Source organism: Bufo gargarizans, chromosome 2 (assembly GCF_014858855.1).
Source record: "Bufo gargarizans isolate SCDJY-AF-19 chromosome 2, ASM1485885v1, whole genome shotgun sequence".
Classification (NCBI taxonomy): Eukaryota; Metazoa; Chordata; class Amphibia; order Anura; family Bufonidae; genus Bufo; species Bufo gargarizans.
Genome location: NC_058081.1, coordinates 197,351,098 through 197,365,269, shown reverse-complemented (window position 1 = coordinate 197,365,269; position 14,172 = coordinate 197,351,098). Strand labels below are relative to the sequence as shown.

The 14,172-nt window shown below is 43.9% G+C and overlaps 1 long non-coding RNA gene across 1 annotated transcript; it reads right to left on the bottom strand.

Moving 5' to 3' along the window:
- Window positions 1-520: 520 nt before the first annotated feature.
- On the bottom strand, window positions 521-2,764 carry LOC122926060. The gene is made up of 2 exons (XR_006387650.1): window positions 2,692-2,764; window positions 521-989 (listed from the first exon to the last, which is right to left on the bottom strand). It is a non-coding gene; the product is annotated as an uncharacterized LOC122926060 (long non-coding RNA).
- Window positions 2,765-14,172: the final 11,408 nt, after the last annotated feature.

The window sequence follows — 14,172 nt, the reverse complement described above, 5'->3', positions numbered from 1 at the left end:
TTTTGGACCGAGGACCACTGTAGAAGTTTCAGAGACTCCTTTGCTGAATATTTCTGCTCCGATGCAGGAAGAGTGGACTGGCAGGACCAAATGATTTAAATGATTTGTGGGGGGGTTTTCAGGAAAAAATGATCTAATTTGAATGTATTCTTGTTGCAGTTTGGTTGTGTGGTTATGTGGGTGGATACAGTAGTGTGTATTGATTTTCAAAACCTGTTTTGTAAAATTATTTTGTTTCTTAAACTTTTTTTAAAACCATACATTGAGTCTTGTTGCATATATTGATCTCCCCACACTGGAGTAGCGACAAATATGTGTGTCGCTCTGCCAGAGCTGGGAGATTATGTCAGGCCTCTCTTCTGCGCACTACTCCTTGTCAACTTAATGTCTCCCAGTGCTGGCGGAGCGACACAAGTATATGTCGCTCCTCCAGCGTGGGGAGATTAAGGGTTCAAAAATAACCCATTTTGAATCCACTTGTTTAAAAACCCTTTAAACAAAAGACAAAAACAAATACATTTTCAATACAAACATTTATTAAGAATAAATAAAATTTTTAAATAAATATATTCCAAAAAACAGGATTGAGGATTGGGCAGGAGATGGACTTTACCGAGCTAGAGTAGAGGGAGTGGTGAAAGAGGTTGGAGGATAGTAATGAGGAGGAGAGGGAGAAACGTGGTGAGAAAATGGCTTGGGGGTTTGGGACTGGGATAGGGCTGGGGCGGGGGAAGGGATGTGGGGCGGTGTTGCACTTGCCACAAGACGCAGTCCACTTGTCTTCTGGCCTCAAACAGCTGGTCGGGCGTGAACGGTTCCCATCACGGGGAGTAACAATATCAAATATTGATGCACCAGACTCCTTTGCGTCGCCAAAGGGCACAGGTAGGGGAACATTGAGGTCCTGACCAGTTACTTGAGCTGGACGAGAGGGACCCGCGGTGGCCGGCTCCTGGGGAACTTCGGGCGCCCAAGTACTGCTTACTGTTCTGTTAAGCAAAAAAAAAAAAAAAAAAAAAAAAAAAAAAACACAATTAGCAATTGTATTTCAGTGGAGAACCTCTGAATAGAGGTGAGCAAAACGACTTCTGATGCTACATAGCATGCTCCTGAGCATGCCATTAAACTGTTGGGCGAGCTGGCGGCGTCACTAAAGGCTTCTGCCGCTAGCCCGCGCTTCCTTAACAAGACTGCACCAGGGATGGGCGGGCTGGCAGCTTCACTTACTGTGCTCCGCTGCTGCCAGCCCACCCGCTATTATAATAAACTGAACTGAATTTTCTCCTGGTACGGAGATTTCAGAGACTTCTACTTCTGTTTTACCTCTTCTATCTCTTGAATCAGTAACTCTGGGCTTGTCTCCTCCCTTTTGACAATGTCCGCTTCTTGTATGAATTCAGGAAGGAAGAGGAAGGAAGCTCAGGACTTGCTGCTAGCTGCACAGCATCTTCTGCTTTCTGCGTCGCTACTGAATTCATACAAGAAGCGGACATTGTCAAAAGGCAGGAGAGAAGCCAAGAATTACTGGTTCAAGAGGTAGAAGAGGTAAAACAGAAGAGGAAGTCTCTGAAATCTCCGTACCAGGAGATGGTGAATGCAGTTGAACAGATATTACAGTAAACCGTTGGGCAGGCTGGCAGCTTCAATGAATGAGCTCTGCTGCCGCCAGCCTACACTTCTTTAGTCCTGCTAATTAGTGGCAAGCGCAGTGGTGCTGCCCTCACCTCTATCAGCTTCCTTCCAATTTCCTGTTGTACCAGCTCTGCTCCTGCTGTGTACAGCGGTTTTGTGTACCCAGTCCCCGGGAGAGTGGAGCTCAGGGCAATATAAAATTTACTGTAAATGTGTTATATGACTACAACCCCCCCCTCCCTCATCCATAGTTATCCACCCAGGTACTGCAGTATATGAGTGGATTCCTATGGATGAGGGGGGTTATAGTCATAATTAATATAAGCACTGTCCAGAGACTGTTCTGTAATTGGTATGTGTTTATATTAAATATGACGATAACCCCTCTCATCAATAGGAATCTACACGTACTGCAGTATATGAGTGGATTCCTATGGATGAGGGGGGTTATAGTCATAATTAATATAAGCACTGTCCAGAGACTGTTCTGTAATTGGTATGTGTTTATATTAAATATGACGATAACCCCTCTCATCCATAGGAATCTACACATGTACTGCAGTATATGAGTGGATTCCTATGGATGAGGGGGGTTATAGTCATATTTAATATAAACACATGCCAATTACAGAACAGTCCCTGGATAGTGTTTATATTTAATTTGACTATAACTCCCCTCATCCTTGAGAATACACCAATGTACAGTACCTACAGTACACTAGTGTATTCTTAGGATGATGTGCGTATAGTCACATAAGTGTAATCCACAGATCCCCTCCATAACAGTGTCATCCACTGACCACCATTAGTTCAACCCCCCCCCAAAATCACACCTTGGTTAAAAAAAATTTTTTTTCTCATTTTCCTTCTCAAAAACCTAGGTGTGCATCTTATAAACAGGTGCGTCTTATAAAGTGAAAAATACGGTAACTTCAGAGGTATAATCTAAAGCACGCCTCGCTCATCTCTAGACCACAAAATACTATGTGGATGTCCAAGATAGAGTGCCAAATGACAGTTTGCTTGGGCCATACAAAGAATTTGATTGAAAATACTCACATGACCCCAACCGCCACATGCTCCCCAAATTCCTCTGGCAGAGGCTCAACAACCTCTCCGAGAGGCAACGGGACTGTAAAATACAAAAAAGAAATTATAATTTAAGAACATACAATAACCTGTATATTTGAGGGCAATTTTTTTTTTTTTAACACCTACTGTTTGCTGTCCTCCACCCTCGACTTTCTCCTCTGTAGTCCTTTCTTGGCAGGGATGCATCTCCTCCAGAGAAGAAGATGACTGAGAATAAAAAGATTTGAATAATGACACAATATTACAGTTGGGAATGCTACCCAACTTGACATACCGTATCATGTCGGCGAAGAAAGAGAGCTCCCGGCCTAACTTGAATATATGCCTATATAAAAAAATTATAATCATATTTGCACTTTACAGAAGACAACAGACCTATGAAAATACACTGCCTGTCCCAAAAATAAAGTCGCCACCTGGATTTAACTAAGCAAATAGGTATGAGCCTCCTATTGGATAATTACTGCATGGGCGATTATCTTTCAGCTGGCAATAAGTTATTTAACCCCAACTGGTGCAATGAGTTGCTTCTCATTTCTTAAACAACCATGTCAAAAGACACATCACATGGTCGTGGAAAAGATGTTAGTCTGTTTGAGAAGGGTCAAATCATTGGCATGCATCAAGCAGAGAAAACATCTAAGGAGATTGCAGAAACTACTAAAATTGGGTTAAGAACTGTCCAACGCATTATTAAAAACTGGAAGGATAGTTGGAACCCATCGTATTCGAGGAAGAAATGTGGCGGGGAAAAAATTCTGAATGATCGTGATCGGCGATCACTTAAACGTTTTGTGAAATCAAATCGAAGAAAAACCAACAGTAGAACTCAGGGCTATGTTTAATAGTGAAAGTAAGAGCATTTCCATATGAACAATGCGATGGGAACTCAAGGGATTGGGACTGAACTACTGTGTAGCTGTAAGAAAACCACTAATCAGTGAGGCAAACCAGAAAAAAAAGGCTTCAATTTGCTAGGGAGCATAAAGATTGGACTCTGTAGCAATGGAAGAAGGTCATGTGGTCTGATGAGTCCAGAATTACCCAGTTTCAGAGTGATGGGTGCATCAGGGTAAGAAGATAGGCAGATGAAGTGATGCACCCATCATGCCTAGTGCCTACTGTACAAGCCTGTGGGGGCAGTGCTATGATCTGGGTTTGCTGCAGTTGGTCAGGTCTAGGTTCAGCAACAGTATGTGCTCCAAGAATGAGGTCAGCCGACTACCTGAGCACACTGAATGACCAGGTTATTCCATCAATGGATTTTTTCTTCCCTGATGGCATGGGCATATTCCAAGATGACAATGCCAGGATTCATGGGGGTCAAATTGTGAGAGTGGTTCAGGGAGCATGAGACATCATTTTCACACATGGATTGGCCACCACAGAGTCCAGACCTTAACCCCATTAAGAATCTTTGGGATGTCCTGGAGAAGGCTTTGCGCAGCAGTCAGACTCTACCATCATCAATGCAAGATCTAGGTGAAAAATTCATGCAACACTGGATGGAAATAAATCTTGTAACATTGCAGAAGCTTATCGAAACAATGCCACAGTGAATGCATGCCGTAATCAAAGCTAAAGGCGGTCCAACTAAATATTAGAGTGTGTGACTTTTTTTTTTGGGACGGGTAGTGTATTACCGTCTTGTCATTTTTGTAAAATACATTGGGGGAAAGCTGGCGGGCGGTCGATCTTGTGACAGGCTGGCTTTTATTTTTGTTTTTATTTTTTTTCTAAAACATTTATAAAAGGAGTGGTAGTCATAATCTTGTACGCAAGACTACTACTCCAGGCATCCACCTTGTACTTATACTACCTGCAGTCCCTATGCAAAAGTACATAGGGACTGCAGGTAGTATAGGTAAATAGTGGATGCTAGGAGTAGCACTACCTAGGACTACTACTCTTACCATCCTCCATGTTCTTATAATACCTGCAGTCCCTATGTACTTTTGCATAGGGACTGCAGGTAGTATAAGTACATAGTGGTTTCAAGGAGTAGTAGTACCTAGGTACTACTACTCATAGCATAGCATCACCATGACTTATAACATACAGCTCCTATGTATAAGTACATAGGAACTGCTTATATACATTTTTTCTATAGTTGCACCACACACAAAAACTTTATACTCACCTTGTAATGGCGTGCTTCCTTCTCCCTCGCAGGTTGGATCAAAGAGACAAACAGGAAGCTGCACAACCAGCTCCTCAATGCGGCAATTTCCGGAACATTTGGTACCGAATCTGGCATTGATACATTTCAATGCAAATTAATGCCGGATCCGGCATTCCGGCAAATTTTGGCCGGAGAAAAAGACTGCAGCATGCTGCAGTATTTTCTCCGGCCAAAAGACGCAAAGGGATGGAACGGAAGATATCCTAATGCATACTGAACTGATTGCTTTCCATTCAGAATGCATTAGGAGAAACTGATGCTTTTTTTCCCCTGGTATTGAGCCCCTATGACGGAAATTTAATACCGGTGTTAGGGTTAAGACTCCATGTTGTGTCCTCAGCCTCCATGTTTGCATTTCATACTGTCATTTGTTGTGTAATGTACTGTGAGCTTCTTGTGGAAAGTTACTGTAACTTAAAGGTCACTCCTAACCCCCACTAACGCTTGTTAGAAAGGAATCTTAACAAGTGTCGGGAGTACAGGAAAGTGGCTAGCACCCACAGTTAAGATTAAGGAGACGTTCTAGGCGTATAGCCAAAAAGATGCTCATTACAAATTGTGTTTTTAATTGAGTTAATGACGTAAATGTTTGACTACGTCTTCAGTTGGAAATGATCCAGAAAAATCGCTTTATTAACCTCCGTTTTCTTTAATAAAGTTTGATACACGGCTCTATGCCTGTGTTGGTTTTTCTCTATGGATATCCATAACTTCTAATTCAGAGTCCACCGCTCATCTGGCATTGGGGTTTTTGCCCCAACAACGGAAAACTTTAACCCTAGTGTGAAAGTACCCTGATCAATTTTTACTGTAACGAAAAAAAAACTTAGACTTACCAGTAATTCTGTTTTCTTGAGTCCACCATGACGGCTATACTATGAGATTGACCCTTGACCTCTGTAGGGGCAGGAACACACAGAGTTTAAAAGGCCACCACCCACTCTCACCCTCAAAGTGGGTGCAGCCTTAATTTAGGCAATATATACCTACATATTTATTTTTATTTTTTACACATATATATAGTACAGACCAAAAGTTTGGACACACCTTCTCATTCAAAGAGTTTTCTTTATTTTCATGACTATGAAAACTGTAGATTCACACTGAAGGCATCAAAACTATGAATTAACACGTGTGGAATTATATACTTATCAAAAAAGTATGAAACAACTGAAAATATGTCAGTTTAGGTTCTTCAAAGTAGCCACCTTTTGGGGTACTTTGCTGGTGACACTGTTAGGGATTTATTCAAAATTGAAGGCATACTGAACCAGCATGGCTACCACAGCATCTTGCAGCGGCATGCTATTCCATCCAGTTTGCGTTTAGTTGGACCATCATTTATTTTTCAACAGGATAATGACCCCAAACACACCTCCAGGCTGTGTAAGGGCTATTTGACCATGAAGGAGAGTGATGGGGTGCTGCGCCAAATGACCTGGCCTCCACAGTCACTGGACCTCAACCCAATCAAGATGGTTTGGGGTGAGCTGGACCGCAGAGTGAGGCAAAAGGGCCAACAAGTGCTAAGCATCTCTGGGAACTCCTTCAAGACTGTTGGAAGACCATTTCAGGTGACTACCTCTTGAAGCTCATCAAGAGAATGCCAACAGTGTGCAAAGCAGTAATCAAAGCGAAAGGTGGCTACTTTGAAGAACCTAGAATATGACATTTTCAGTTGTTTCATACTTTTTTGATAAGTATATAATTCCACATGTGTTAATTCATAGTTTTGATACCTTCAGTGTGAATATACAATTTTCATAGTCATGAAAATAAAGAAAACTCTTTGAATGAGAAGGTGTGTCTAAACTTTTGGTCTCTACTGTGTGTATATATATATATATATATATATAAATATATTAGGGTTGTTGCGGGTATCGAAATTTCGATACCCAATCGATACTTTTGTCCTGGTATCGATACGATACCGGGATTTCCGTTTTTTCTATACTGGGCTGCGCTTCTGCGCAGTCTAGTATCTCTGAACATGAGCGCGCTGCTATCGGCGCGCTCATGTTCTCTCTCAGCAGCACGGGGAGAAGGAAGCTGTCCTCCCTCCCCCTGTGCTGCTGCCGCTGCCACCAATGAGAAGAGAGGGGCGGAGGAGGGGCGGCAATGAGAAGAGAGGGGCGGAGGAGGGGCGGCAATGAGAAGAGAGGGGCGGAGGAGGGGCGGGCGCACTGCGCCACCAATGATAGGATTATTTCCACACAGAGCGGCGCCCAGCGATGTCCCAGCACTCACCATTAGTCCTGGGCGCCGCTCCGTTCGCCTGCAGTGCCCCATTACTGTCTCCTCTCCTGCTCCACATGCTGCTGATTACTATCGGAGCGATGGGAGGAGACATCAGCTTCACTAGTGGGCGTTCCTTCTCCCTGCGCTGCGATTGGACAGCGCTACAGCCAGGGAGAAGGAACGCCCACTAGTGAATCTGATGTCTCCTCCCATCGCTCCGATAGTAATCAGCAGCATGTGGAGCAGGAGAGGAGACAGTAATGGAGCACTGCAGGCGAACGGAGCGGCGCCCAGGACTAATGGTGAGTGCTGAGACATCGCTGGGCGCCGCTCTGTGTGGCCTGATAGTGAAAGTCTGGACTCATATACAGTAGTCAGTCTTTAACACATACAGGAGGCGGGTGCCGGCAGCAGAATCGCATTGCCGGCACCCTGCCTCTGACAGGGAGCTGCGATCAGCGGCAGTTAACTGCCGCTGATCTGCCAGTACCCGCCTCCTGTATAAAGGGGTAGTTATCATTGGTGGTGCAGTGTGCCCCCCCCCCTCAACCCCCCCATCCCATTAAAATCATTGGTGGCACAGTGCGCCGGCCCCTCTCAACCCCCCAGTATTAAAATCATTGGTGGCAGTGGCCACAGGGACCTCTCCCCTCCCCCTCATTGGTGGTGCAGTGGCAGCTTCTGATCGGAGCCCCAGCTGTGTAAGCCTGGGGCTCCGATCGGTTACCATGGCAGCCAGGACGCTACAGAAGCCCTGGTTGCCATGGTAACATCCCTGATGCTGTGTGCACAAAGCACAGAGCAGCAGGGACAGTGTGGAGTCCTATTCACCCTGATAGAGATCTATCAGGCTGAATAGGAAAAGGGATGAAAGATCCCAGGTTCTAGCCCCTAAGGGGGAAATAGTTATTAAATAAAAAGTGTAAAAAAAAACAAAAAAAAAACACTAAAATATGAAGTATAAATCACCCCCTTTTCCCAATTTCACATATAAAATAATAAACATATTACATCGCCACGTCAGAAAAGTCCAAACTATTAAAATATATTAAAAAAATCTAGGTGGTGAATGCCGGAACAGAAAAAAAAATAAAAAAACTGCGTGATTCGCCATTTTTAAAAATGAGGAATGCACGTGGCTTTTTTTGTTTATTTTTTTTAGCGTGGTATCGAATGGTATCGAGTATCGCAATACTTTTTCATGGTATCGAAACCGAATCAAAAAATTGGTATATATATATATATATATATATATATATTATATATATATATATATATATACACACATACACACATACACACATACACATACACACACATACACACACCAGATTATTAAATAGGGTGGGCAACTGCTTGCAGAACCTTCTGACCGAAGGTTAAGTTTGCAGAAGCCGAAACATTGATTCGGTAATGTTTGATAAAGGTATTTATACTCAACCAGGTGGCCGCTCTACAAATTTTGTCTAAGGAGACACCCCCGTTCTCTGCCCACGAAGAAGCCATAGCTCTTGTAGAGTGAGCTTTTATATTTGTGGGGCTGTTTAGACCCGACTTCTGATAGCAACAAATAATGGTAGATCTAATCCATCTTCCAATGGTGGCTTTGGATGCTTTTTTCCCCTTGTTTGGACCTGCGTATTAAACAAAAAGATTATCAGCCTTCCTAAATTCTTTTGTTGAATCTCGGTACTGTATGATAGTATCCCGAACATCCAGGAGCTGGAACTGATCTTGTGATGGACAATCTTTGGGAAAGGATGGAAGGATAATTTCCTGATCTCTGTGAAAGTCCGATACCACCTTCAGGAATAAAACCCGGATCCAAACTTAAAACTATTCTGTCTGGGAAGATAGTAAGGTATGGTTTCCTGCAGGACAGTGCCTGGATTTCACCCAGTCATCTGGCTGAAGTAATGGCCACTAGGAAAACTGCTTTTAATGATAGGTGTTTGAGTGAGATATCCTGGATAGGAGAAAATGGTGAACTTGTAAGACTTCTCAGGACCAAGTTAAGTCCCATTGAGGCGTCCTAGGGGTTAAGGATGGCCTTAATCTGGAGGCAGCTCTTATAAATCTCCTTATCCACCTATGGCTGGCTAGGTCCGTATCATAGCAAGCTCCCAGGGCCGAGACCTGTACTTTAAGAGTACTTGGTCTGAGGCCCAGATCTAAACCTTGTTGGAGAAAATCTAGTACTTTCTCAATATTTGGGGAAGAGTTTACCGGAGTGCTCTGGCCCAGCCAACTACAGTATTTCTTCCATATTTTAAGATATATCGCAGAGGTGACTTCTTTCCTGCTAGATTTAAGGGTGTTTATAACTTTCTCTGATAGCCCCCTGCTCTTTAGGACCAGGATCCAGGCTGATAATTTGAACAGACCTGGATTCTGGTGAAGAATTGGGGCCTGAGAAATAATGTTCTCCTGTGGGGGGATTCTCCAGGGTTCTTCCAGAGCTAGCTCCTTTAGTACTGGGAACCAATTTATTTTTGTCCAGTATGGGACAACCAGTATTACTGTTACTGGGTCTGACCTTATTTTCTGCAGCAGTATTAGCGGCCAAGGGGAAAAGGCATAGGCTAGATCCTAAGTCCACCTGATTGAGAATGCATCTGTTGCCCAAGGGTCGTCCCTTGGGTTCAGGGAGCAGAAAAGATGGACCTTTGTGTTTTTTCTTGACGCAAATAGGTCTATCTGGGGCGTCTGAGTTTAGGGCCCATTCTCCCGGATCTATGGTCATCCTTCCTGAGGAAGTCCGCCCGTATGTTTTCTGTACCCTTTAAATGGATAGCTGTGATGGAGAGAACATTCTTTTCGGCCCAGGAGAATATTTTTTCCGCCAGTTCTTTTAAGCTCGTTATCTTGTGCCCCCTTGATGTTTCAGATATGCGACAGCTGTTACATTGTCCGAAAAGATTTTCAGGTGTTTTCCAGAGACCTTGTCTTGTGATACCTTCAGCACCTCCCAGATCACCCTCAGTTCTGTTTAGTTTGATGATCTTTTTGTCATGGTGCCTGACCAAGTGCCCTGGTGATTTAGCGAGCCTATTTTTGCTCCCTATCCTGTACCACTTGCATCCGTGTTTATTTGTATCTCTGGATTTTTTACCCAGGGTATCCCTTTTAGCAGGTTTCTCTCTTTCGTCCACCAGTTTAAAACTGATCTTCCGTGATTTGGAATGGGGATTCTTTTTTCTAGAGAGCACCGTCTCTTGTCCCAATTTCTCAGGATCCACGACTGGACAACCCTGGTGTGAGCCTGAGACCAAGATACTGCTGTTATACATGAAGTCATCATACCCTGGAGGTTCATGGCACTGCGAATGGAGCACTGAGATTGTTTTTTGGGTTTTGTCCACAAAGGATGTTACTTTCTCCTGAGGGAGGGATGTAACCTGGGAGACTGAATCCAGGATCACTCCCAGAAATTTCATTTTGGTTGAAGGGACTATACATGATTTTTTCAGGTTTATTACCCAACCTAGGTCAGAAAATCTGCGCATCAGATCTTTGGTAATGCTGGTTGTTTCCCGCTTTGAAGGTCCTAGGACCAGAAAACCGTCCAAGTATGGGAATATTTTTATTCCTTCTGCTCTCAGGGGGGATATCATTTCTACTACGAGTTTCGCGATTACCCTTAGGGCAGATGAGATCCCAAAGGGTAACACGGTGAACTGGAAGTGTTTTACTGCTCCTAAACTGTCCACTAGGGCGAATCTGAGGAATTTTTGAGATGACTTGTTTATGGGGACGTGATAGTACACGTCCTTTAAGTCTATAGACGTCAGGAAGTCTCCTGCTTTGATCAAGGGAATGATGGATGTTATGATGTATGTGACCGCTTTGTTTAGTCCCTTTAAATTTATAATGGTGCGGAAGGTACCATCTGGTTTTTGCACCAGAAATAAACTGAAATAGTAACCCCTTCCTCTTTCCATACTTGGGACTTCGGTCACTACCCCTGAGTCTATTAGCTGCAGGACCCCTTGCCAGATTTTCCCTATAATTTTTGGGCTGTGTGAAGTTATTCTGAACTTTTTTGGAGGGGCTGAGAATTCTATCCGGTAGCCATCCCGTATGAGGTTTACGGCCCATGGATTTTTGGTGATGGATTCCCACCGGGACAGAAAATTCCCCATTCTTCCCCCCACTCTGGCGTCATTGTTTATCTGACTGCTTATTCTGGGGGTTAAGAAGGAACCCTCCACCTACCCCCCTTTCCTTTGCCCCTATAGGGTATAGTCGGGGAATTGAAGGAACGAAAGGGCTTCTTTTTAGTTTCTTCCGGAAACCCCTTTTTATCGGCAGCCTTTTCCAGGATGAAGTCTAATACTGGTCCAAAGACGTATTCCCCAGAAAAAGCTATAGAGCATAGCTTGGCTTTTGATGCTTTATCCCCTCCCCAGGCTTTCATCCACAATGCCCTTCTAGCAGAATTGGTGAGGGCCGCATCCTTAGTGGCGAACCTCACTGACTCTGCCGCGGCATCCGCCAAAAAGGCCGTGGGGTAGAGTTTAATATTGCCTCTCTAGGGGTTTTGTTTTTGATATGTTCTTCTAAATCGTTAAGCCAAAAACACATAGATCTAGCAACCGACGTTGCGGCTATGTTGGTTTTAACCCCAAACATAGATGCCTCCCAGGATTTTTTAGGAGAGAGTCGGCCTTCCTTTCCATTGGGTCCTGTAGCTGTGAGGAGTCCTCAAATTGGAGGGAAGTCTTTTTAACTACTTTTGCTACCTGGATGTCAATTTTGGGGGTTTCGTTAAATAGTTTGACGTCCGCTGGATCAAATAACAGCCTATTTCTAAATTCTCTGGATACCCCCAGCCTTCTCTCGGGGTCAGTCCATTCATCCAGTATCATATCTTTTAGGTTCTCATTCATAGGGAAAACTTTTAATTTTTTGGCTCTGAGTCCCCCAAACATTTCATCCAAGACGGATCTTGGTTTTTTTCACCTCCTTAATCCCCATGGTTTCTCTAACAGCTCCCAATAGCATCTCCATATCCTTGGAAGAAAATAAGTATTTTTTTTTTTTTACTCTTCAATATATTTATTAATGATCTTGTAGAAGGCTTGCATAGTAAAATATCAATTTTTGCAGATGACACTAAACTGTGTAAAGTAATTAACACTGAAGAGGACAGTATACTACTACAGAGGGATCTGGATAGACTGGAGGCTTGGGCAGAGAAGTGGCAGATGAGGTTTAACACTGACAAATGTAAAGTTATGCACATGGGAAGGAATAATGCAAGTCACCCGTACTTATTAAATGCTAAAACACTCGGTAACACTGACATGGAAAAAGATCTAGGAATTTTAATAAACAGCAAACTAAGCTGCAAAAACCAGTGTCAGGCAGCTGCTGCCAAGGCCAATAAGATAATGGGTTGCATCAAAAGGGGCATAGATGCCCGTGATGAGAACATAGTCCTACCACTTTACAAATCATTAGTCAGACCACACATGGAGTACTGTGTACAGTTCTGGGCTCCAGTGAACAAAGCAGACATAGCAGAGCTGGAGAGGGTCCAGAGGAGGGCAACTAAAGTAATAACTGGAATGGGGCAACTACAGTACCCTGAAAGATTATCAAAATTAGGGTTATTCACTTTAGAAAAAAGACGACTGAGAGGAGATCTAATTAATATGTATAAATATATCAGGGGTCAGTACAGAGATCTATCCCGTCATCTATTTATTCCCAGGACGGTGACTGTGACGAGGGGGCATCCTCTGCGTCTGGAGGAAAGAAGGTTTGTACACAAACATAGAAGAGGATTCTTTACGGTAAGAGCAGTGAGACTATGGAACTCTCTGCCTGAGGAGGTGGTGATGGTGAGTACAATAAAGGAATTCAAAAGGGGCCTGGATGTATTTCTGGAGCGTAATAATATTACAGGCTATAGCTACTAGAGAGATATCGTTGATCCAGGGATTTATTCTGATTGCCTGATTGGAGTCGGGAAGGAATTTTTATTCCCCTAAAGTGAGGAAAATTGGCTACTACCTCACAGGGTTTTTTTGCCTTCCTCTGGATCAACTTGCAGGATGACAGGCCGAACTGGATGGACAAATGTCTTTTTTCGGCCTTATGTACTATGTTACTATCTTCCATAATTTCACCCTTTGATAGAGCGTCAAGATCAACATTCCGTCTAGAGGTGGAGGCCTCCTCGTCCACATCCTCTGAAATAGAAGAGGATGGGACTGACAATCTAGGTTTCTTCGCCGGAGGTGTAGGCCGGATTGGTCTGAGGGAGGCCAGAGAAGACTTAATTTCATTTTGAATTAGTGATTTGACCTCTGACAAAATAGACGGTTGCTCCTCTTTTATAAGATCATTTATGCAACCTTGGAGGGCTTCTTTTTATAATTCTCAGGAAGCCTCTTGCTACAAGTCGCACATCTCTGAACTTTAGTTTTTGTTCTAGGCTTTTTAACTCCCTATAAGAGAGGAGCAGCCAGGTATCAAATAGACAAGATAATTAAACAAGTCAAGAAAAAAATGATACAACATTTGTCCTCTCCCCACAGGGGAACTCACTGTTGGAGTAGCCGAGGGGGCTTCAGGGGCAGACATCAGTGTGTGCCACTGCTTGTTTGAAACTGCCGCTTCAAATAGTCAGCACGTTGTCTGACGTCATCACAGTGCACTCCGATCCAAGCTCCGCCCCTTCCGCCGGCCCAGAGCAGAGTGTAGTGCTGAGGCTTCCTACAGGAGTCGGCGTGCAGCATGCTTCTGCTTTCGTGCGGTCAGCTTCCTCAATGTAGGGAAGGGGGACCGACGCTGTGGGAGAGATACAGGCTCCTGCTGACAGGAACGAGATCGGCTCCACATGTATCCTCTGCCCAGCTTTGGACTGGACCGCAGCAGGGCAGAGGAAGAGGACGCAAATCCTCAGGTATTTTGAAAATAACAAAACGTTCTTCACCTCCATCAGGAGGGCCCTCTGTGAGTTGACCCCGTAGGGACAGGAAACACTGAGGGTGAGAGTGGGTGGTGGCCTTTTAAACTCT